Here is a 23,438-nt window from a genome sequence, read left to right on the forward strand (position 1 = left end):
GTCCCGACAGGCATGAGCCCCGTCCGGGTGCCACAGTGCTTAGATCTTCTGGTCAGTTGTCTCTTGTTGTCCCTCATACCAAGAGAAAAACTAAGAGGGACAGGGCTTTTTGCAGCTGCTGCTCCTTGCCTGTGGAACTCTTTACCTCATCATATAAAGGAGTCGTCTACAATTGAGCTGTTTAAAACAAAATTAAAGACTCATTTCTATTCACTTGCATTCCATGACCTTCACTAATACTGATGGCTTCCTCATTGTGATTATGTAACTTTACTTCTGTTTATTATTTATTTTATTCATCTTCATTTATTTTATTTCTATTTATGCTATTCATGTTAATTGTATGTTTTTCTTTAATTCTATTATTGTAAAGCACTTTGGCCACAGCATTCCCATGTTGTTTTAAATGTGCTATATAAATAAAGTTGACATTGACATTTTGCCGCTAATGAACTCTTTGCCTTAATTTTAATTGATGCACAACTTAAGACTCAGGCACCTTAATTATTTCTTCTTCTTCTTCTTTCGGCTGCTCCCGTTAGGGGTCGCCATAGCAGTTCATCTTCTTCCATATCTTTCTGTCCTCGTCACACCCATCCCCTGCATGTCTCCTCTCACCACATCCATAAAACTTCTCTTAGGCCTTCCTCTTCTCCTCTTCCCTGACAGCTCTATCCCTATCACCCTTCACCCAGTATCCCCAGCATTTCTCTTCTGCACATGTCCAAACCAACGCAATCTCGCCTCTCTGACTTTGTCTCCCAACTGTCCATCCTGAGCTGACCCTGTAATGTCCTCATTTCCAATCCTATCCACCCAATGCAAATCTTAGCATCTGAGGCCCCTTAATTATTTCTGTTTTTTCCTTAATTAGCAACCGTGATGGACGGCCAGCAGCTTATCCAGGCCGACACATCCAAGACGCTAGATGGCGTCTTCCCTGCAGCATGGAGGTGCCCCGGATTCCCGTAGGGCACCGTGGATGATGGAGTTCGGCTTCACAGTCCTGCTGGGTGCCGTGGGTGCCATCGTGGGATGTTGCAGGGAGACGCGGGGATTTCTATTTTCCCGGTAGCCCGGAAGTACTCCTCAGTCACGAGGATGGAGAAACAGAAGTTCTTCCAGGCTGAAGAAAAACACAAGTCTTTGTCTGACCCGGAGATGCTATGGCAGCGTTTCTCAACCTTTAAGTATTTGTGACCCGAGTTTTCATGACAGTTTTAAGGTGGTGGCACAGCTGAGCCACAAAAGCCCATAATTCCAGTATGATCTGAAATATCCATTTTCTTAGAATGTGATCACTTAGCTGAGTCTGAAGTACCAACGCTGAAGCACACGATTATTAGAGGCGGGGCTGTGGGCGGGGCTTTGAATCTGTCTGTCAACCTAGAAGAAGTGCAGTGACCCCAGCCTGGCTCCGCCTACCAGCTCACTAGCCTACATACAGTGGAGTCAGAAAGCATTCCCAGCCGTCACTTCCTGCACACTTGATTGTGTTCGAGATTTAAGAGTAGATGGACTAGTTCAGCGTTTCTCAACCTTTAAGTATTTGCGACCCGAGTTTTCATAACAGTTTTAATCGTGCCCCACTAACGTTTTTTTGAAACCCTAATAAAATTTATTCCTATATTTTTTGCTGCCAATACACCGCTTCAAGTTTAAAATTTCCCTACGAATAGCAAAATTACGCCACATATGGCAACATTCACACCCCCTTTTTTGTTACCCCTAGGGGGTTGCGCCCCACAGATTGAGAACCGCTGTGCTATGGAATCACATGGACAGAAGAATAGGAGCACTTCCGGGTCAAGTACTATTTAAAGGACTAGTTGAAACCCAGCAAGCTGAGCCGGAGTTGGGAGGGAGTGTAACGGAGCTGCTGGGAGTGGAGGACTGGTTATTTGTGATTTATTAATTATTGATTTATTGTTTATGGTAGTTGTATAATGGATGGATGGATGGTAGTGGAGGTGCTTTTGGGCACTTTATTGAAGAATATTAAAATACTTCTGGGTGCTTATAAACTAGTGTCTGCATCTGTCTGTTGGGTTTCACTGGGCAATAGTGCCACCAAGCGTCCATTAACTTACACAACCAAACAATATTAAGAGATAAAATGAACCAACACATAAACAACAACCTTCGTCCATCACACAATATCTGAAAATAAAGAAAGGTGAAGGCCGTAATGGCAGTAAGGCAGTAATGTCGATCTGCTCAGGTCCACAAAACATATATGACGACGCTCTGAAAAAAGAAAATCAACAGTTTTGGAAACGTCTGCCATGGCAGAATGAGCGAGCGCCATGGAATGAAATAACGGGTTTAATTAGCAACGAGAATTGGTTTCAAGTTAAGAAACTGAATGAAGGTTGAAGTTTGAGGCCCCATCTTAGTTGGTTGTCTACTGGCTCACTTCACATCAAATTAATGTTTAGGTGTCGTTTAAGGAAAAAAGAATCAATTCAGCGGTCAGAGTCTCACAAAAAGTCCAATAAAATAAAAGGAAACAATTAATTAGAAGCAAAAACTGGTCACTAATTAAGAAAAGAGTTAGAATGAAAAGCTCTCCAGGACTGGAGTTGGAGACCCCTGTTCTGGGGTAAGAGCTTGTCCTACATCAGAACGGGACGTGAGAAGTGGTTACGCGTTTCCCAGTGTTGTGCAAGTTCACACCTCACAAGAACTCACTCAGAGTTCAGTTCACACAGATTAAAAGGAATAAATTCATGTTCATAGTTCACCATTTCAATTTTGAACTAGTTCATGTTTAGTTCATTTTGTATTTGTTAAGGAGTGAGAATAAATGACCCGTGAGTTTACATTTGTTCAATTTTGCATGCCTTATATTACGCTATTACAGTGTTCTTGAATAAAATACAATAATTATGAAGACTTTTTTTAAATTTAAATACACTTTATTAAGTTATAACCAGCAACAAACATGTATAACCATATATGCTAATACCCTCCCAGTCAAAAAAGAAAGTAAATAGAATCAGGTATACATATAAATTACCGCTCTATTTCCAACTATGTGACACAAATGGTGGCTGTGGAACCAGCACGTAGGTGAGCTAATTGATTATGCTGTGGGTCAAAATTTGCGTCACCTATTGTATGTCCAATGGGGAAAAATATAAAATGGCCTCGCGAAGTCCCACGTTTTCCTAAAAGCGAAAGTGGAGCTTCACTGCGTGCTCATGTCAGCGGGGGGTGCAGTTTAAGCACAAGCAGGCCAGTGGCGTAGCTGGAGTTGGTGCCGCTCAGGGTGGGGCGGTGCTTCAATTTGCCGCCCTCCAACATATCTGAATATGTTAACCTATTTAAATAGAAAATTAAAATGATGTATAGAGAAAAATTAAGATAAATTTTGCATAGATTTATTCATATATAGAGAAACAGCAATAATTTTTAACATATAATTATTTATAAGCATCAACTAGACAAGAGTATAGTATAGACACACTGATAAGCCGTGTGCTAATTATTAGTTTAATATAATTACGCTGTGAAAACAAAAACCAGTGTAGTGTATAAGTGATAGGTGGGGAGCAAGAACGCATTCGGATTGATAATGAAACAAAATTGTTAAAATTGTTGAAATTAGTTGTTTATCTTCCTAGAAATTATTATTGGTGTAATGTTTACGTTTATTTTTATTTTGCCGTGTCCGATGCCGTCACAGAAGGACAGTCTGAAAAGCTTTTGTGGATAAATATCAGAGCATTTGACTTTTTTCATTCATGAGTGATATTTTTCCGAACCCTGCTGCTTACACACGAATTGTACTGAGCCTTTTGGCCAATAATGCTACCCTGCCAAAAATGGCAGACCGCCCCCTCCGTCTGCCCCTAGCTACGCCATTGATGGGTGATCGTCGTCCTCGTAAGAGCCACGAATTAAAGTATCTTGCAGGATCGAAGTGTGTGAGTGGAGGGCCAACCAGGTGACGTGTGGTGGGGTTCATGTACTTATGGACATGGGATTTCTCAGTTTTTTTGTTTTTAATAAATTTGCAAAAACCTCAAGTAAACTTTTTTCATGTTGTCATTATGGGGTGTTGTGTGTAGAATTCTGAGGAAAAAAATGAATTTAATCCATTTTGGAATAAGGCTGTAAGATAACAAAATGTGGAAAAAGTGATGAAGTGCTGTGAATACTTTCCGGATGCACTGTATATAATTTCTTCCGTTTCCGAGATTGTGAATTACTTCCGGGCTATATGGAAAGTATAAGTCCCTAGGCCTCCCTGCAGCGTCCTCCGGTGGCCCCCATGGTATCCAGCAAGGCTGTGATGAAAGACTCCAAGTTCCATGATGCCCTGCTGGAATTCGGGGCACTTCCATGTTGCAGGGATGGCTCCATCTGGCGGCTTGGGGTTGTTGGCCGGGATATACGGCCGGCAATCCCTCACACACTGTATTCCAAAATAGGAGCTTTCCCTCGCTTCTCCTTTGTTTTGTTCTTCCCGTTCGGGTAAGGGTCCCATACCCATTCCAGATGGGATGCCAAGATAATCCTGCCTGGCTCTTCCACCACTGGGCCATGGCTTTATTTTTGTTGTAGATTGTAAAGATTTGTGCTTTGTGGTTGTAGTTATAGCTTTTAACATTAACACTAGAAGATTTTTTTTTTCACAAATTGTCAATAGGAAGGTTATTAAAAGGACTGCTCTACTGAAAGTAATATCACTTTGGAAAAAGCAAGAAAAATGACCCAGCAGATGGCATCATTATAGGGTAATAGAAAGAGCCTGTGCGGGGTATGATTATTGATAGCCCTCTTCTGTTCTCAAGGGCCTGAGGATCAACCAAAATGACACCAGGAGATCATTACTTCTGCGACTTGCCAGAGAAGGTAAAACATATTGCCCCATGAAAAGCTCTTTAACCGGGAGATTGTTTTCATTTTAAGCAGATGTTACTCAGCTCTTTGTCGGCATGAGGAAGTACAGCATTTACTTGATTACCGAGACTGTGAAAGATAGAACACGATTTTTATAACACATTTTGTTAGAGTTAGAATTGTGTGAAGCAAAAGACTCCTCATGAGTTGCCTCCTGGGCTCGTCAAAGGTAAGCACTCCCAACCCGGGACACCAGGGGGCGCAATCTCTAAACCACCAGGTTTCCTTCTTTTTTTCCACTCACAGTTCTTAGAAGACGCCCACTGAGAGTAGCTGACCCCGCCCCTTCTGGTTCACAAGCTCTAATAGCAGGGCGGTCCTGGAGGGAGGAGTCTCATTTAGGAGATGAGCACCCCACAGTGCGGAGCTCCGATCCAAGGAATTGTGGGAGAATCCTATGAGATGCCAACAGGGCCGCTGCTGGCCAAATGGGTGCCCTAAGCAGAAATTTACTTTTGTGCCCCCTCCCCCAAATATTACGGAAGTAAAAATAAAATAATAAAAAAAACACCTACTATAGGGGCCAAAATAGAACTTTATTCAAATAAGGTGTGCTTAGCCTACTCTGCGTTCACCGTAAAATGCAATATATACGTTTATATTTTTGTTTATTTGTATATGTATATTATTAATATTAATTTATTATCATAATATATAAAAACGATTTTTTTGAGCAGCTGGGATGGTGCCCTCCTGGGAGTTGGTGCCCTACGCAGACTGCGTACTCTGCGTATAGGGAGCGGCGGTACTGGATGCCAAAACCCCCAAAGCTGCAGTACTACAGGAAACAAAAGATGGTGTTGTGGCATAATGGGAAATAAAATGTTCAACTTGCGGGCGGCACGGTGGCGCAGTGGGTAGCGCTGCTGCCTCGCAGTTGGGAGACCTGGGGACCCGGGTTCGCTTCCCGGGTCCTCCCTGCGTGGAGTTTGCATGTTCTCCCCGTGTCTGCGTGGGTTTCCTCCGGACGCTCCGGTTTCCTCCCACAGTCCAAAGACATGCAGGTTAGGTGGATTGGCGATTCTAAATTGTCCCTAGTGTGTGCTTGGTGTGTGGGTGTGTTTGTGTGTGTCCTGCGGTGGGTTGGCACCCTGCCCTGGATTGGTTCCCTGCCTTGTGCCCTGTGTTGGCTGGGATTGGCTCCAGCAGACCCCCGTGACCCTGTGTTCGGATTCAGCGGGTTGGAAAATGGATGGATGGATGGATGGATGTTCAACTTTCTCAGTTTACACCAGAAACAAAAACTAAGGAGAAAATTGTGATCCACAAGTTCTAAAACCCCAAGATCAATGCTGTAACCACCAGGGGGCACCCCTGACACTAAAACTTGACCTCATGTCGCTGCAAGTTATTGTACTTTTTGGTTAACCTTAGTGCCACCTTGGGCAGCACAGTGGCGCAGTGGTAGCGCTGCTGCCTCGCAGTTAGGAGACCCATCTGGGTTCGCTTCCCGGGTCCTCCCTGCGTGGAGTTTGCATGTTCTCCCCATGTCTGTGTGGGTTTCCTCCCACAGTCCAAAGACATGCAGGTTAGGTGCATTGGTGATTCTAAATTGGCCTTAGTGTATGCTTGGTGTGTGTGTGTGTCCTGCGGTGGGTTGGCGCCCTGCCTTGGATTGGTTCCCCGGCCTTGCACCCTGTGTTGGCTGGGATTGACTCCAGCAGACCCCTGTGACCCTGTATTCAAGTTCAGCGTGTTGGAAAATGGATGGATGGATAGTGCCACCTCTTACTTTTGCTTCTGCCTTACTAAGTAAACTGGGTGGTCCGGTTGAGACCCCAATTTTTTCATTTTTTTTCTGCCAAGTCTGATACAGATATGAACTTGTGCTTTGACAGTAAGCTAAAAACAAGTCATAATATTTAATTTGTGTCTTTTGTTTTAGTGTGTTTTTATTTCAGGATTATCTAGATAAGTCAGTAGTTCCCAACCTCAGGGCCATCTTGACAGCATTATAGCCCCCACCAGGCAAAGCAGGGCACTGGGACCCCTACCTACACAACCACTCAGCAAGTCACAACATACAGTACATAGAGATTAGCTTGGGGTCCCCATACTCGTGGGGCAACTGCCCAGCATGCCCATGCATTAAGACGGCCCTGCCCAACCTTTTCTATGCCCTGCACTCCTAGAAAATGTCTGATTTATGGTTGCAGACACAAAAGTCCAGGCCCATCTTAGCAGCATCATAGACCCCCGGGCAACACAGCGCACTGGAGAGTCTGTTTTGATAGCAGGCATCAGAAACGCCGTGGGCCCCCCCAGACAGTTTGATTAGTATAAAGTCTGACGGTAATGCCAGTTTTGTGTGGCGTAGAGTTTAAAGGGACCTGACCTTTAAGTGCTGCGAGACACTGACACCCCTGGCACCCCCAACTGCACTTTTTGCTGAAACCCTGTTCAAACAGGCAGGAACTGGTTGTCCTCTGCTTGTGCAACTACAAGTCTGCAGTCTCGCCGCATATTATAGGGCCATCTTAACAGCATCATAGGCCCCCGGGCAAAGAAGTGCACAATGGGCCCTGTTTTGATAGCAAAACTGAAACATACAAAGGCAGCAGAAACATCGTGGGGCCCCAGCCAGTACCAATGGTGCCCATACATTAAGACAGTCCCATGAAATCACTTTTGAAGATGAAGTCAGATTTCTCATTTTTCAACCACATGCAGTACTGCGGGTCAACAGACTGAACTCAGAAAAATAAGAGCATAAAATTAAAATATCAATATGAGCAATTTATGTTTATAAATCACAATAGTCTTGTAAATGTGCCCCCGTGAGGCTTAGACACTCGATTGATCATTTGGCTTTGGGGTATCCCATGAAGCATCGAGCACCACGAGGAATTGACACACGACCATCGATTGAGGGGTTTCATGGACTGAAGACCCCCGTGAATCCATGATGCGTTATGCCATATGTTATTATGTTCATACATCTCAATAGTCTTGGAAATGTTCCCCCTGTGAAGCTTAGACACTCGATTGATCATCTGGCTTTGGGGGGCTGGGGTATCTCAAAAAGCATCGAGCGCCAGGAGGAACTGACACACAATCATCGATTGAGGGGTTTCATGGACTGAAGACCCCCGTGAATCCATGATGCGTTATGCCATATGTTGTTATGTTTATACATCTCAATAGTCTTGTAAATGTGCCCCCCGTAAAGCTTAGACACTTGATTGATCATCTGGCTTTGGGGTATCCCATGAAGCATCGAGCGCTACGAGGAACTGACACGCGATCACTGATTGAGGGGTTTCATGGACTGAAGACCCCCGTGAATCCATGATGCGTTATGCCACATGTCATTATGTTTATAAATCATAATAGTCTTGTAAATGTGACCCCCGTGAAGCTTAGACACTTGATTGATCATCTGGCTTTGGGGGGTTGGGGTATCTCAAAAAGCATCGAGCACCACGAGGAATTGACACACGATCATCGATTGAGGGGTTTCATGGACTGAAGACCCCCGTGAATCCATGAGGCATTATGCCATATGTCGTTATGTTTATACATCTTAATAGTCTTGTAAATGTGCCCCCCCGTGAAGCTTGGACACTCGATTGATCATCTGGCTTTGGGGGGCTGGGGTATCTCAAAAAGCATCGAGCGCCACGAGGAACTGACACACGATCATCGATTGAGGGGTTTCGTGGACTGAAGACCCCCGTGAATCCATGATGCGTTATGCCACATGTCATTTTGTTTATACATCTCAATAGTCTTGGAAATGTGCCCCCTGTGAAGCTTAGACACTCGATTGATGATCTGGGGAGGGGTTGGGATATCCCGTGAAGCATCAAGCACGGTGAGGAATTGACACGTGATCATCGATTGAGGGATTTTGTGGACTGGAGACCCCAGTGAACCCTTATGTCGCTGTTAACAATGTTCTACAGGTCAGCTCAGCTCCATGCACCTCCTGGTTATCTATGACTGCAGATCCGTACTCAAAATGTTGCCCTGCTTGATTTCTGTTATGAATCTTCCTAGATTTGGATCTGGTGCCTTGAACTTTGATTTAGGTTTCTGAACCAAACTTTTTTGGTAACAAACTTTGGCTCAGTTTCTTCACAAACAGCTCACCTTCTGTTTCACATTTAGCACCTGAGAACAATCTGGACAAGAACAGGCCATTCACCCCAACAAAGCTTGCCTGTCCTGTCCACTTCATTATTGCAAAATAACAACAAGTCAAGTTTTGAAGTTCCTTAAAGTCCTACTGGCCACCACACTACATGCTCACGTATTCCATGTGTGTGTAGTTCTCTGTTTGAGGAAAAACTTCCTAATGTTTCTGTGAAATTTACCCACCAACTGTGTCCCCGTGTTCTTGGTGAACTCATTTTAAAGTCACCGTCTCAATCCACTGCACTAATACCCTTCATCATTTTAAACACTTCAGTCAGATCTCCTCTTCATCTTCTTTTTGTTAAACTGTAAAGGCTCAGCTCTTTTAATCTTTCTTCATAACTCATCCTCAGTAGCCCTGGAATCAGCCAAGTTGCTCTTCTCTGGACCTTCTCTAGTGCTGTTATGTCCTTTTAGTAGCCTGGAGACCAAAACTGCACACAGGACTCCAGATGAGGCCTCACCAGTGTGTTATAGAGTTTGAGCAGAACCTCCTGTGACTTGTACTCCACACGTCAAGGCGCTATATAACCTGACATTCTGTGAGCCTTCTTCATGGCTTCTGAACACTGTCGGGAAGTCGATAGCTCAGAGTCCACCATGACTCCTAAATCCTTCTCATGAGGCGTACTTTCAATTGTCATCTCCTGTAGCTCTATAATCAACTAAGTTGCTCTTCTCTGGACTTCTTCTAGTGCTGTTATGTCCTTTTGTAGACCAAACTGCCCCCAGTACTCCAGACGAGACCTCACCAGTGTGTTATAAAGCTTGAGCAGAACCTCCTGTGACTTGTACTCCACACGTCAAGGCGCTATATAACCTGATATTCTGCTAGCCTTCTTAATGGCTTCTGAACACTGTCTGGAAATCAATAGCTTGGAGTCCACCACGACTCCTAAATCCATTAATCTTTCCTCATAATTCATCCCCTATAGCCATATGCCATGTTGCTCTTTTCTGGACTTTTTCCTGTGCTGTTATGTCTTTTTGGAGACCAAAGCTGCATCCAGTACTCCAGATAAGAACTCACCAGTGTGTTGTAAAGCTTCAGCAGAACCTCCTTGCACTTGTACTCCACACACGCTATGTAACCTGTGTCACAGGAGGCTGGGGGACAGACCCAGCTGGGATGCCTGGAAGGACCTGGAGGTGGCGCATTTGTCCTCCGGGCCACGAGGGGGCAACCGCCCTGGATCGGGAGAAGAGCAAGGATTCTCAAGCCCATCGGGGCCCATGGCCACCACCAGGGGGTGCCCCAAGCCTCAGAAAGACCAGGAGGCATTCACTTCCGCCACAACCGGGAAGATGGATGAGGAGCCTTCCAGAGACGCCCGGAGTGCTTCTAGGTGCAAGGGCAGCACTTCCGCCACACCAGGAAGTGCTGCCGGAAGAATGTCATCAGGCACCTGGAGCACGTCCGGGTGAGAACAAAAGGGGCCACCTCCCTACAATCTGAGAGCTAGAGTCGGGAGTGGGAGTAGGGCGAGGCTCCCGTGGAGAGAGGAAAGGCGGCCCACGGACATTTGAAGAAAGGCCCGTGTTAGGAGTGTTTGGTGCAGGGGCACTGTGTGTTGTGCAAAGTAAAGAACAGAAAATAATCGTGTGCTTTTGTATAAAGATGTGGTGTCAGTCTGGTGGTATCCGGGCGTGTCTCACACTTGACATTCTGTTAGCCTTCTTAATGGCTTCTCAACATTGTCTGGAAATCGATAGCTTAGAGTCCACCATGACTCCTAAATCCATTAATCTTTCTTCATAATTCATCCCCTATAGCCATATGCCGAGTTGCTCTTCTCTGGACTTTTTCCTGTGCTGTTATGTCTTTATGGAGACCAAAGCTGCATCCAGTACTCCAGATAAGACCTCACCAGTGTGTTATAAAGCTTGAGCAGAACCTCCTGTGACTTGTACTCCACACGTCAAGGCGCTATATAACCTGACATTCTGTTAGCCTTCTTAATGGCTTCTGTAAATTGCCTGAAAGTTGTCAGTGTCGAGTCCACTGTGAGTCCTTTCCACTTTTCCTCATAACTCATCTCCTGTAGTTCTATAAACAGCATTGTCGCTCTTCTCTGGGCTTTTTCTAGTGCTGTTATGTCCTTTTGTAGACCAAAGCTGCACCCTGGACTCCAGATGACATCTCACCAGCGTGTTATAAAGCTTCAGCAGAACCTCCTGTGACTTGTACTCCACACGTCAAGGCGCTATATAACCTGACATTCTGTTAGCCTTCTTAATGGCTTCTCAACATTGTCTGGAAATCGATAGCTTAGAGTCCACCACGACTCCTAAATCCATTAATCTTTCCTCATAATTCATCCCCTATAGCCATATGCCGAGTTGCTCTTCTCTGGACTTTTTCCTGTGCTGTTATGTCTTTATGGAGACCAAAGCTGCATCCAGTACTCCAGATAAGACCTCACCAGTGTGTTATAAAGCTTCAGCAGAACCTCCTTGCACTTGTACTCCACACGTCAAGGTGCTATATAACCTGACATTCTATTTACCTTCTTAATGGCTTCTAAACACTATCGGGAGTTGATACCTCAGAGTCCACCACGACTCCTAAATCCTTCTCATGAGGCGTACTTTCAATTGTCATCTCCTGTAGCTCTATAATCAGCCAAATTGCTCTTCTCTGGACTTCTTCTAGTGCTGTTATGTCCTTTTTTAGACCAAACTACACACATGACTCCAGATGAGGCCTCACCAGTGTGTTATAAAGCTTCAGCAGAACCTCTTGTGACTTGTACTCCACACGTCAAGGCACTATATAACCTGACATTCTGTTAGCCTTCTTAATGGCTTTTGTATATTGTCTGAAAGTTGTCAGTGTCGAGTCCGCTGTGAGTCCTTTCCACTTTTCCTCATAGCTCATCTCCTGTAGCCCTGGATTCAGCCTTGTCGCTCTTCTCTGGGCTTTTTCTAGTGCTGTTATGTCCTTTTGTAGACCAAAGCTGCACCCCGGACTCCAGATGACATCTCACCAGTGTGTTATAAAGCTTCAGCGGAACCTTGTTACACTTGTACTCCACACGCGTCAAGGCGCTATATAACCTGACATTCTGTTAGCCTTCTTCATGGCTTCTGCACATTGTCTGGCAGTTGATAGTGTCGAGTCCACTTATCCTTAAACTGCCTCACATCTCCCCTGGGTACAACAATAACATGGGTGGACATCATTCTCATCTTAAGTGGCTGCCAAAGAAGAGACTCGGAGGACCACATTTCTTATCCGAGGTCCCCATAATGACTGATTAGTTTTGCTAGGTTTGAGCGGATGTGCGGTTTGATGAATTGAATGAAAGGTGTGTGACTTTTTTTGATCGTTTTTAGCCCCCCCACCCAGTGAACCCGACGACTCCAGTGCCCCCCGTCGCATGATCAATTTGAACGGTCCCATGTTAAATCTACAAACACAGTCAAGCAACAAAGGAGGCCGACTCGGATTCATTAGGCTCCTAATATCCTTCCTAAGACTCGTCTAATGGCCTCGGGCTTCAAGCAAGGTGCCTGGCAAATTGCTTCCTCTAAATGATTAATGAGAGGCGGCTTATCTTTTAGCTCTGTGTGTGGTGGAGCAAATTAGCACTTCTCGTGGCTACTGATTGGCAAAGCAGATTTATAGATTATCTCGACTTTTCGGATCCATTCTAAAACAGGTTTGTCTTTCCTGGAGGTATAACAAGAGCAAAGCGCCGGGCGTTCCTTCTTCCTTCTTTTCTTGTTATGTTTGCTGCCCTGAATAACTGATGACATCGATGAGAGGTCTTTAAAGGCGGGATGTTATTTATTGGGCGCACGATTTGCATTTCATTGGTGGCTGGTGATTGCTACTCCTTTATCACGAGGGGGCCGACTAAGACGTTTGTGTCTGCTGCTGTCAGCGTCATCTGACAAATAAAAGGATATGAGAAGTGAAGAGGAAAGACAAAAAGAAAACAATTAGATGGATGTGTGGGAGAGATGGATGGAGGGAAAGGTAGAGGTGAGTGGCACTATACCATTGTGGTGGTCTAGTGCTTTAACTGCTATGCCACACTAAGCTGGCATTACCTTCAGATTTTACTCCAACTTGTCATGAAATGCATCGTCACACTGTGGGTCTATAATGTTGTTGTACCACCCAGAGGGGGGCCCAGTGGCACTGTATCATTATGGAAGTCCAGGGCTTTAACTGCTATGCCACACTAAACTGGCATTATCTTCAGATTTTACTCCAGCGTGTCATGCAATGCACTATCACACTATTGGTCTATAATGTTGTTGTACCACCCAGAGGGTGGCCCAGTGGCACTTTATTACCCTTATGGCAGTCTAGTGCTTTAACTGTTATGCCACACTAAGCTGGCATTACCTTCAGATTTTACTCCAACTTGTCATTCAATGCACTGTCACAATGCGGGTCTATAATTTTGTACCACCCAGAAGGGGGCCCAGTGGCACTGTATCATTATAGCAGTCCATGGCTTTAACTGCTATGCCACATTAAGCTGGCATTACCTTCAGATTTTACTCCAACATGTCATGCAATGCACTGTCACACTATGGGTCTATAATGTTGTTGTACCACCCAGAGGGTGGCCCAGTGGCACTTTATTACCCTTATGGCAGTCTGGTGCTTTAACTGTTATGCCACACTAAACTGGCATTACCTTCAGATTTTACTCCATTTTGTCATTCAATGCACTGTCACAATGCGGGTCTATAATGTTGTACGACCCAGAGGGAGGCCAAGTGGCACCATATCATTATGGCAGTCCAGGGCTTTAACTGCTATGCCACACTAAACTGGCATTACCTTCTGATTTTACTCCAATGTCTCATGCAATGCACTGTCAAACTGTGGGTCTATAATGTTGTTTTACCACCCTGAGGGTGGCCCAGTGGCACTTTATTACCCTTATGGCAGTCCAGGGCTTTAACTGCTATGCCATACTAAACTGGCATTACCTTCAGATTTTACTCCAACTTGTCATGAAATGCATCATCACACTGTGGGTCTATAATATTGTAGCACCCAGAAGGTGGCTCAGTGCCACTATACCCTTATGGCAGTCTAGTGCTTTAACTGTTATGCCACACTAAACTGGCATTACCTTCAGATTTTACTCCAACTTGTCATGAAATGCATCGTCACACGGTGGGTCTATAATCCAGAGGGTGGCCCAGTGGCACTTTACCATTATGGCAGTCTAGTGCTTTACGTTAAGATTTTAAACCAACGTGCCTTGCAATGCCGTGTCACATAGTGGGTCTATAAAGATGTCACATACTGTAAGTGAGAGGGTAGCCAGTGCCACTTTCTTCTTATGCACTGGGATGTGTGGCTAACAGACTGGCACAACAGACAAGGAGGTGAGTTCAGGTTTGTGAAAAAATCAGCTTTATTGACACACTGATGACAGGAACGATCTTAAGCATGAAGCTGTCACATCAGCCCTCGAACACTCAGCAAGCAGGCAGTGACAGTGACAGTTGTCCTGCCTTCACTCCCTCAGTCAGATTAAAAGAACAGACAGCGTCCTTCATCAAGCAGCTTCATTATGGAGGAGAGACTGCAGAAAGTGAGCACACTGCCAGGTCAGCGGCCGGTTTTAAATGTTAGGCATGTCAACCATCGGGTGACAGACACGTTACATATGGGCCCAAAGGGTACTGGCCAGGGGCACCAGGAGCATAGGGGCCAGCAATGTTTCTGATACCTTTGTATGTTTCTGTTTTGCTATCAAGTGCGCTACATTGCCCGGGGGTCTATAATGCTGTTAAGATGGCCCTGTAATATGCGGTGAGCCTGCAAACTTGTAGTTGAACTGGCAGAGGACAACCAATCCCTGCCAGTTTGAACAGAGTTACAGCACAAAAGTGCAGTTGGGGGGTTGTTAAGCTCCTGTTGGGGGGTGCCAGGGTCTCGCAGCACTAAAGGTCAGATCTCTTTAAGCTTTATGCCACACAAAACTGGCATTACCGTCAGACTTTATGCTAATCAAACTGTTTGGCACAATGTCACATTGAGATGTCATACAACTGTAATGGTGGCCCGGTGTCACTTTACTGCTATGGGCTATTGATTGGGTCAGTTGATAATCCAGTCTTTTACTGCATGCGTCACACTAAACTAATATCACCTTCAGATTTTACACTTACTTGCCATTTGATTCAGTGTCACACAGCGGGGTTATAATGATGTTGTACCACCCAGTGACACTGTACTCTTATGACAGTCATAAACTTTAACCGCTGTGCCACACTAAACTGCCACCGCCTTCAGATTTTATGAGCCCCAGCAGGAAGTGTCTCATTAAGGTCCAGCAATCACAGAAGACAGAGCAGCAGCGTGAGAGCACCCTTTACTCCAGATCACAGAATCTTTTTGTTTTTGGGTTACTAAAGCCGCTATTTAAATTGTACCCTCGTGCGCCATTTTGTTTCTCAAGCCCAGTATTAAATGGGGTTTTACCCAGTTAGTGGCCTTTCCTTGAAATTTACATTCTGTCTACCCAGTCACTATATATAGCTATACAAACCAGGGCGTCCAGTGAGCCCCAAACCCCGACACGAACGCACACAGAGTTTTAATAAAGGTTGGTTTATTCACCAAAATCCTTTCCCATAGTTGAAAAAAGCACAAAACCACAGATTTCTCACGTCACAAATCAAATCAGCACTTCAATTTCTCTCACCACCTCACTGCCCTCCTCCAGTCGAGTGTTGCTCCACGTCCTCCCAGCTCTGACTTGCCTGGTCAAGGGAGTGTGTGGTCCCTTTAATTAACAACCTGAGAGTACTTCCGGTGCCAGGGCCATTGCCCGATGGAAGCACTTCTGGGTCATACGGAAGTCCATCACAGCAGGGAGAGCGCCCTCTTGAGGCACCTAGTGACCTCAGCAGGGCTTCTCTGCCAGACTACATCTCCCTGCATACCCTGCTGACTTTCCACTGGGTACTGATATCCGGGGCTGCTGCCATCTAGAGTACTGGAGAAGTAAAAAGTTCCCAGCGATATTTTTTCCTTTCAAAGGGCTGTCTGTCCATCTCTTCCTTCTGGGTCTGCTCCCTTTCTCTCCCCCAGCTGGGATGCTTACCTGTCCATTAGGAGTCTCCTGTCCGGGCAAGGAATCATCCCCTCTCCTGGCTGGGATTCCTGTCCAACCCATGTGGCATCTACAATATATATACAGTATGTGTGTGTTTATGTTGTGACAGATGGCCTGGCTGGGACGCCCCTTCATCACATCTGCCAGGGTGACAAGAGTGGGAAACCCAGTATCTCCCCCTGGCCGCTACATTGCAGCATCCCTGGATTGCAGTGGTGCCTCAGACTCCCCCAGGGCTTCATGGGGGTTGGAGTTCTGTGCAGCTCTGTGGGTTTCCGCAGGTGCCACCAGGGGGTGCTGCAACAGGATCGGCTGGCCCCTTTTGGGCACTGGTTTCACCACACCCGGTAGTGCAGCCAGATGTCGCTAATCAACCACCTGGAGCACTTCCGGGTGGCTGATAAAAGGGAGCCAGCGACCACCACTCAGCGGCCAGAGTCGGGAGGAGGAGGACTAACCTTGTTGAGGAGGAGGAGTGGTGGAAGACAGGAGAAAGAGTGTGTAGTATACTGTGCTTTACTTGGGACTGTGTTGTGGCTGGAGGGATTACGGGGAAGACGTGCCCTCCAGCTAAAGAAAAATAAAAAGTCTCTTCATTATATACGTGCCTCCCGTGTCCAATCTGTGTTGGGTCAGGCGGTATATAGCGCCTTTATTATAATGTGCATATATATGTATATACAAGTGCTGGTCATAAAATTAGAATATCATGACAAAGTCGATTTATTTCAGTAATTCCATTCAAAAAGTGAAACTTGTATATTAGATTCATTCATTACACACAGACTGATGTATTTCAAATGTTTATTTCTTTTACTGTTGATGATTATAACTGACAACTAATGAAAGTCCCAAATTCAGTATCTCGGAAAATTAGAATATCAATTAAGACCAATGCAAAAAAAGGATTTTTAGAAATGTTGGCCAACTGAAAGGTATGAACATGAAAAGTATGAGCGTGTACAGCACTCAATATTTAGTTGGGGCTCCTTTGGCCTGGATTACTGCAGCAATGCGGCGTGGCATGGAGTCGATCAGTCTGTGGCACTGCTCAGGTGTTATGAGAGCCCATGTTGCTCTGATAGTGGCCTTCAGCTCTTCTGAATTGTTGGGTCTGGCGTATTGCATCTTCCTCTTCACAATACCCCATAGATTTTCTATGGGGTTAAGGTCAGGCGAGTTTGCTGGCCAATCAAGAACAGGGATACCATGGTCCTTAAAGCAGGTACTGGTAGCTTTGGCACTGTGTGCAGGTGCCAGGTCCTGTTGGAAAATGAAATCTGCATCTCCATAAAGTTTGTCAGCAGCAGGAAGCATGAAGTGCTCTAAAACTTCCTGGTAGACAGCTGCGTTGACCTTGGACCTCAGAAAACACAATGGACCAACGCCAGCAGATGACATGGCACCCCAAACCATCACTGACTGTGGAAACTTTACACTGGACCTCACACAACGTGGATTCTGTGCCTCTCCTCTCTTCCTCCAGACTCTGGGACCTTGATTCCAAAGGAAATGGAAAATTTACTTTCATAAGAGAACATACCTTTGGACCACTCAGCAGCAGTCCAAAGACGAGACGCTTCTGACGCTGTCTCTTGTTCAAGAGTGGCTTGACACAAGGAATGCGACAGCTGAAACCCATGTCTTGCATACGTCTGTGCCTGGTGGTTCTTGAAGCACTGACTCCAGCTGCAGTCCACTCTTTGTGAATCTCCCCCACATTTTTGTTTCACAATCCTCTCCAGGGTGCGGTTATCCCTATTGCTTGTCCACTTTTTTCTACCACATCTTGTCCTTCCCTTCACCTCTCTATTAATGTGCTTGGACACAGAGCTCTGTGAACAGCCAGCCTCTTTAACGATGACCTTTTGTGTCTTGCCCTCCTTGTGCAAAGTGTCAATGGTCGTCTTTTGGACAACTGTCAAGTCAGCAGTCTTCCCCATGATTGTGTAGCCTGCAGAACTCGACTGAGAGACCATTTAAAGGCTTTTGAGTTAATTAGCTGATTAGAGTGTGGCACCAGGTGTCTTCAATATTCAACCTTTTCACAATATTCTAATTTTCCCAGATACTGAATTTGGTACTTTCATTAGTTGTCAGATATAATCATCAACATTAAAAGAAATAAACATTTGAAATACCTCAGTCTGTGTGTAATGAATGAATCTAATATACAAGTTTCACTTTTTGAATGGAATTACTGAAATAAATCAACTTTGTCATGATATTCTAATTTTATGACCAGCACCTGTATATACAGTATCTCACAAAAGTGAGTACACCCCTCACATTTTTGTAAATATTTTATTCTATCTTTTCATGGGACAACACTGAAGATATGACACTTTGAGGCAATGTAAAGTAGTTAGTGAACAGCTTGTATAAATTTGATGTCCCCTCAAAATAACTCAACACACAGCCATTGATGTCTAAACCGCTGGCAACAAAAGTGAGTACACCCCTATGTGAAAAATGTCCAAATTGTGCCCAAACTGTCAATATTTTGTGTGGCCACCATTATTTTCCAGCACTGCCTTAACTCTCTTGGGCATGGAGTTCACACGAGCTTCACAGGTCGCCACTGGAATGTTCTTCCACTCCTCCATGATGACATCACAGAGCTGGTGGATGTTAGAGACCTTGTGCTCCTCCACCTTCCCCACAGATGCTCAATAGGATTTAGGTCTGGAGACACGCTTGGCCAGTCCAGCACCTTTACCCTCAGTTTCTTTAGCCAGGCAGTGGTGGTCTTGGAGGTGTGTTTGGGGTCGTTATCATGTTGGCATACTGCCCTGCGGCCCAGTTTCCGAAGGGAGGGGATCATGCTCTGCTTCAGCATGTCACAGATTTTATATGACGTTTTTATGTCAAGTTTTTTTGTCACGCTTTAAATCGGGCTTATTTTAAAACCTACATATATATGTTTGGTATCATTCTTTGCAGAATTTATCAGACTTTAATGTGATGTTGTTAGATTTTCAGATTCTTATTCTGTTTTTAAATTATAAACTAAAATATCAAGAACTTACGTCCCGCAAGACAAGACTTTGTGCCAAGAGATTTAACCACACCTTGGGCCGGAAATAAAAGACAAAGAGTAGGACAGCTGCTGTACAGGCTTTTAAATGTTAGAAGTGCCACACGAGATGGAGATCACGTGGCATGGCAGCAGCAGCAAGCTGGCAGCTGATTGAGCAAAGAGGAGGTAAAAAAAAAATGCTGTATTTGTTTCGCATTGTATCACCGTTTAAGAGGGGGTCTCGGAGGAGCAACCGCGTCTCCTTGGCATGCGTTCAGCCCCCCTCTTCACAATGCGAGTGGCAGAGACATGAAGTGGCTGGCGCGTAGCGCAGGCCAGGGGGGTTGGCAAGCGAAGTGAGCAGGTGGTAACCCCCTAGTATATACTGTATATATATATATATATATATATATATATATATATATGTAGTAACAGTGGTAGCGCTGCTGTCTAGAGGTAAGGAGACCTGAGGTTCGCTTCCCGAGTCCTCCCTGCGTGGAGTTTGCATGTTCTCCCAGTGTCTGCGTGGGTTTCCTCCGGGTGCTCCAGTTTCCTCCCACAGTCCAAAGACATGCAGGTTAGGTGGATTGGCGTTTCTAAATTATCCCTAGTGTGTGCTTGGTGTGTGTGTGTCCTGCGATGGGCTGGTGCCCTGCCCATCATTTTTTCCTGCCTTGTGCCCTGTGTTGGCTGAAATTTTCACTAGGGGACTCCCGTGACCCTGTAGTTAGGATATAGCAGGTTGGAAAATGAATGGATGGATATACTAACAAAAGACACAAAACAAAGTCAAAGTTTTGGGGACCGTCTCCATTTAGTGAAGGTTTGTCCAAAATTATAACTTGGTCTTTACAGACTTGAGTTCAAAACAGAACTGAGAAAGTAAGAATGGCGAATATAATTATATAATACAATAGCAGGAAGTGATGTATTAAGCAGGTGGCATTCTGGGAGCTGGAAGTGACATCATCTAGAGGTGGGGCTTGGAGTGTTGAAACCGGAAGTGATCATTATTGCGGTGATTCTTCAGTTCTCCTGTGGGGAAAAGAGGAGTGAGACTTAAAGTCCTGCACCATCCCTCAGGTCTGGTGAGCAATTACCATTAATTGAGCCCATAATATCTCTCCCATTTGCATGCCTGTTACTGTGTATATATATATATATATATATATATATATATGTTACGGCCAAAACCCGAAGTTGGCCAAAGCAGGAAATGTCCGGCCAAATCGGGAAATGGCCAATGTCGCTGTAAATTGACCAGCCAATGTCCGATCTTTTCCTCGATTTCGGGATTTGGCCAGCCAGTTTGCGAAATGGCATGGGGCGATCGGCCAAAGTCGGAAGGAAAAAGGTATGAGCAGCGATTTGTTGCGCACTTAGTAGTGCAATTGCGTTGAGTGTAGCCTTGGCGGCTCATGTTCAGAAAGTGGACACCACTTGGTTGTTTCACAATAATTAAGATCAGGTATATAAGTAGATTTCACATTTCTGTTATCATTTTAGCAATAAAATAGTGACTTAACATCAGGGACCTATTTTTTTGACCTTAAGGTTAGTGTTTGAGCGAGGGAAAGGCCGTCTCAAGTGGCGTCCACTTTGCCGAACAAGACCCGCCTTGAGCAGTTTCTCGTGCAGAATGGAAAACTCACTTCTGAATCTGCATCTGAAAATTTTTAAGCATCTTCGCACCCTGAGCGGACAATCTTACATCAGCACATCGGATTTTGACCAGGGAGTTCTCGCCACTTCGCGAAATGGCTGGCCAAAGTAGCATATATGCTGGTCATTTCTAGTACTTCAGACTTTGGCCACACTTTGCGGCCAAAGTGCGAAATGGCCGGTCAATTCGGGAACTGGCTGAACTTCGGGTTTTGGCCGTAACATATATATATATATATATATATATGGTTGAAATAGTTTACTGTCAAATAATGCAAAGAGTACGCGACACATGTTTTGCCCTAATTCTGGGCTCATCAGGCGTACACACTCACTGCACTCCCTCTTGGGAATCGAACCTCGGACGTCAGTGCCAGAGGCGATGCCCCTAACGTTGCGCCATGGCGTGTGGTTCGTTCATTTGACAGCATGTAGATCGGGGTAATTACGTTCACGGCATTCGTAGTCTGAATCACAATCTGATTGTATGGGGGGTTACCTACCAGGTAATGCTTGTGGTTGGTCAGCAAGTCGGCTAACATCCGCCACGGTGCCCTCTGTCAGTTGCGAGAAGCAGAACCACAAGCGTTACCTGGTAGGTAACCACCCATGCAATCAGATTGTGATTCAGACTACGAATGCCATGAATATACTGTATATATATATATATATATATATATATATATATATATATATATATATATTGTAGCAGATAAGGCTTTTATCCACCTCTCGAACCCTCAGGTACCACTCTGAACACCAGGTAAAAGTACAGTAACTATTTATTTTACTATTGTACAGTGCACAAAGCACCCTCCACTCCACACTCATAAACACAATAAACTCTTCTCTACAATAACCAATCCTCCTCGCCCAGACACGTCGCCACCCTACCTCCCAGCTCAGCTCAGTGTTCTGGGCTTCCCACAATCCTTTTATAGCTCCTGACTCGGAAGTGGTTCCAAGCACAACCCACAAGTCCATTTCCTTCCGGGTCAGGGCAAACAGTCCTTTTCTTCAACCCGGGAGCACGTCGTTTCTTCCTGTCACGTGACCGTGACGTACTCCCGGGTTATAGGGCACATGCGAGCTTACGAGCCCCCCTACAGCGATGCCTGGTGGCCCCCAAGGTATCCAGCAGGGCTGTGTATAAAAACTACATAGTCCATGAGGCCCTGCTGGAACTCGGGGCATGTCCACGCTGCTGGGAGAGCTCCTCCTGGCGGCCTGGGGGTGAAGGCCGGAGAAAGAAGCCGGCAATCCACCACAATATATAGTATCACAAAACTGAGACATACACAGAAAAAGGTTTGGGGCAGCCACCCGTATATTCTGGTATCCTGGCTGCAAAGTCGTTTTCTTATTTACTGATAGCACTGATGTGCACACAACTGAGTTCAAAACAAGACTGAGGAATTAGGACAAAGGGCAGGGTTTTAAAGGGGAAGACAGGAAGTGAGGTCATAAGGATCAGGGACGTGTTTGTTCTCCATTGGTTCGGGCCCGGACGTGACGTCAGAGGGGCTGGAGCCAGTAAGGTCTCCTTCCATTGGCTTGGTCCCGGAAATAATGTCACGAGAGCCAGGTGGAATCTCCTGGGAATGGTCTGCAGGCAAGAGAGAAAAAGAGTCAGTGCACTCTGCCACCTCCCAGCATGCCTCAAAACTGCCATCACTCAAGCCCTTTAGCTGCCTCCCATGCGCACGTGTGTGACAATATATATATGTGCTATATTACTATATACAAATATAGTACATACTGTATATAGTAACGTGGTCAGGAAAGCAGATGAGAATATACATGCAAAAGTTTTGGGTACCAGCTGGCTTACCCCTTTTAGTTAAAGTAAAATCCAGAGGGCGTTGGTGTCTGCAGTAACAAAACAAATTGGCGTCAGTCAGCTTTCACACTTTTACAAGTAAGAGTCGGAGCTCCGTCCCTCACGAGTCTCAAGTCAATATCTGATGCCACCTTGCCGGAGCCAGAAGGGGTGCAGCCTTCTTAGGGCAATGTGGGCGGGGCCAGGTGTTCTGCTTGAGTGGCTTCTTGATGTTATGGGAAGAAAGAGAAGACACAGTTAGCGTCAGCGCCCCCTGTCGTCCTGGGGCGGAACTGCTTATCACTTCAGAGCCTGGAAGGTTGTCCCATGCATGACAGTTTATATAAATTCATATAAATTTCCATGCATTCATTTTTCTAATCCAGGGCAGAGCAAAGGGGCAGCTGGAGCCTAGCCCAGCAATCATAGGGTGCTAGGCGGGAACAAAAACCTGGAAAGTGCAATATGAGTAAAGCATGTAAAATATCTAATAAATTTAAATAAAATATCTAAATCCCTCCTGTCTAAGGATCTTAGAGCTGTGGGGCACTAGCGCCCATCCATATTTATATTGTATATGAAATAGAAAATCAGTTTCATTCCCATTATGAATTCCAAGGAGCAGCGTGTGATGAAAGGATTAAAGCTGGATTTTTACAAACAGCTGCACCGTATGCCTGGTTAATTTACAAAGTGTAACCCAGCCGCCTGCGCCAGACTGGAGCCGTTCCTTCCTTCCTTCTTTCATTCCTTTCTTTCTTTTTTTCTTTCTTTCTTCTCCCCCAGAATGAATTTC

The sequence above is a fragment of the Erpetoichthys calabaricus genome, chromosome 8 (assembly GCF_900747795.2).
Source record: "Erpetoichthys calabaricus chromosome 8, fErpCal1.3, whole genome shotgun sequence".
NCBI classification, from domain to species: Eukaryota; Metazoa; Chordata; class Cladistia; order Polypteriformes; family Polypteridae; genus Erpetoichthys; species Erpetoichthys calabaricus.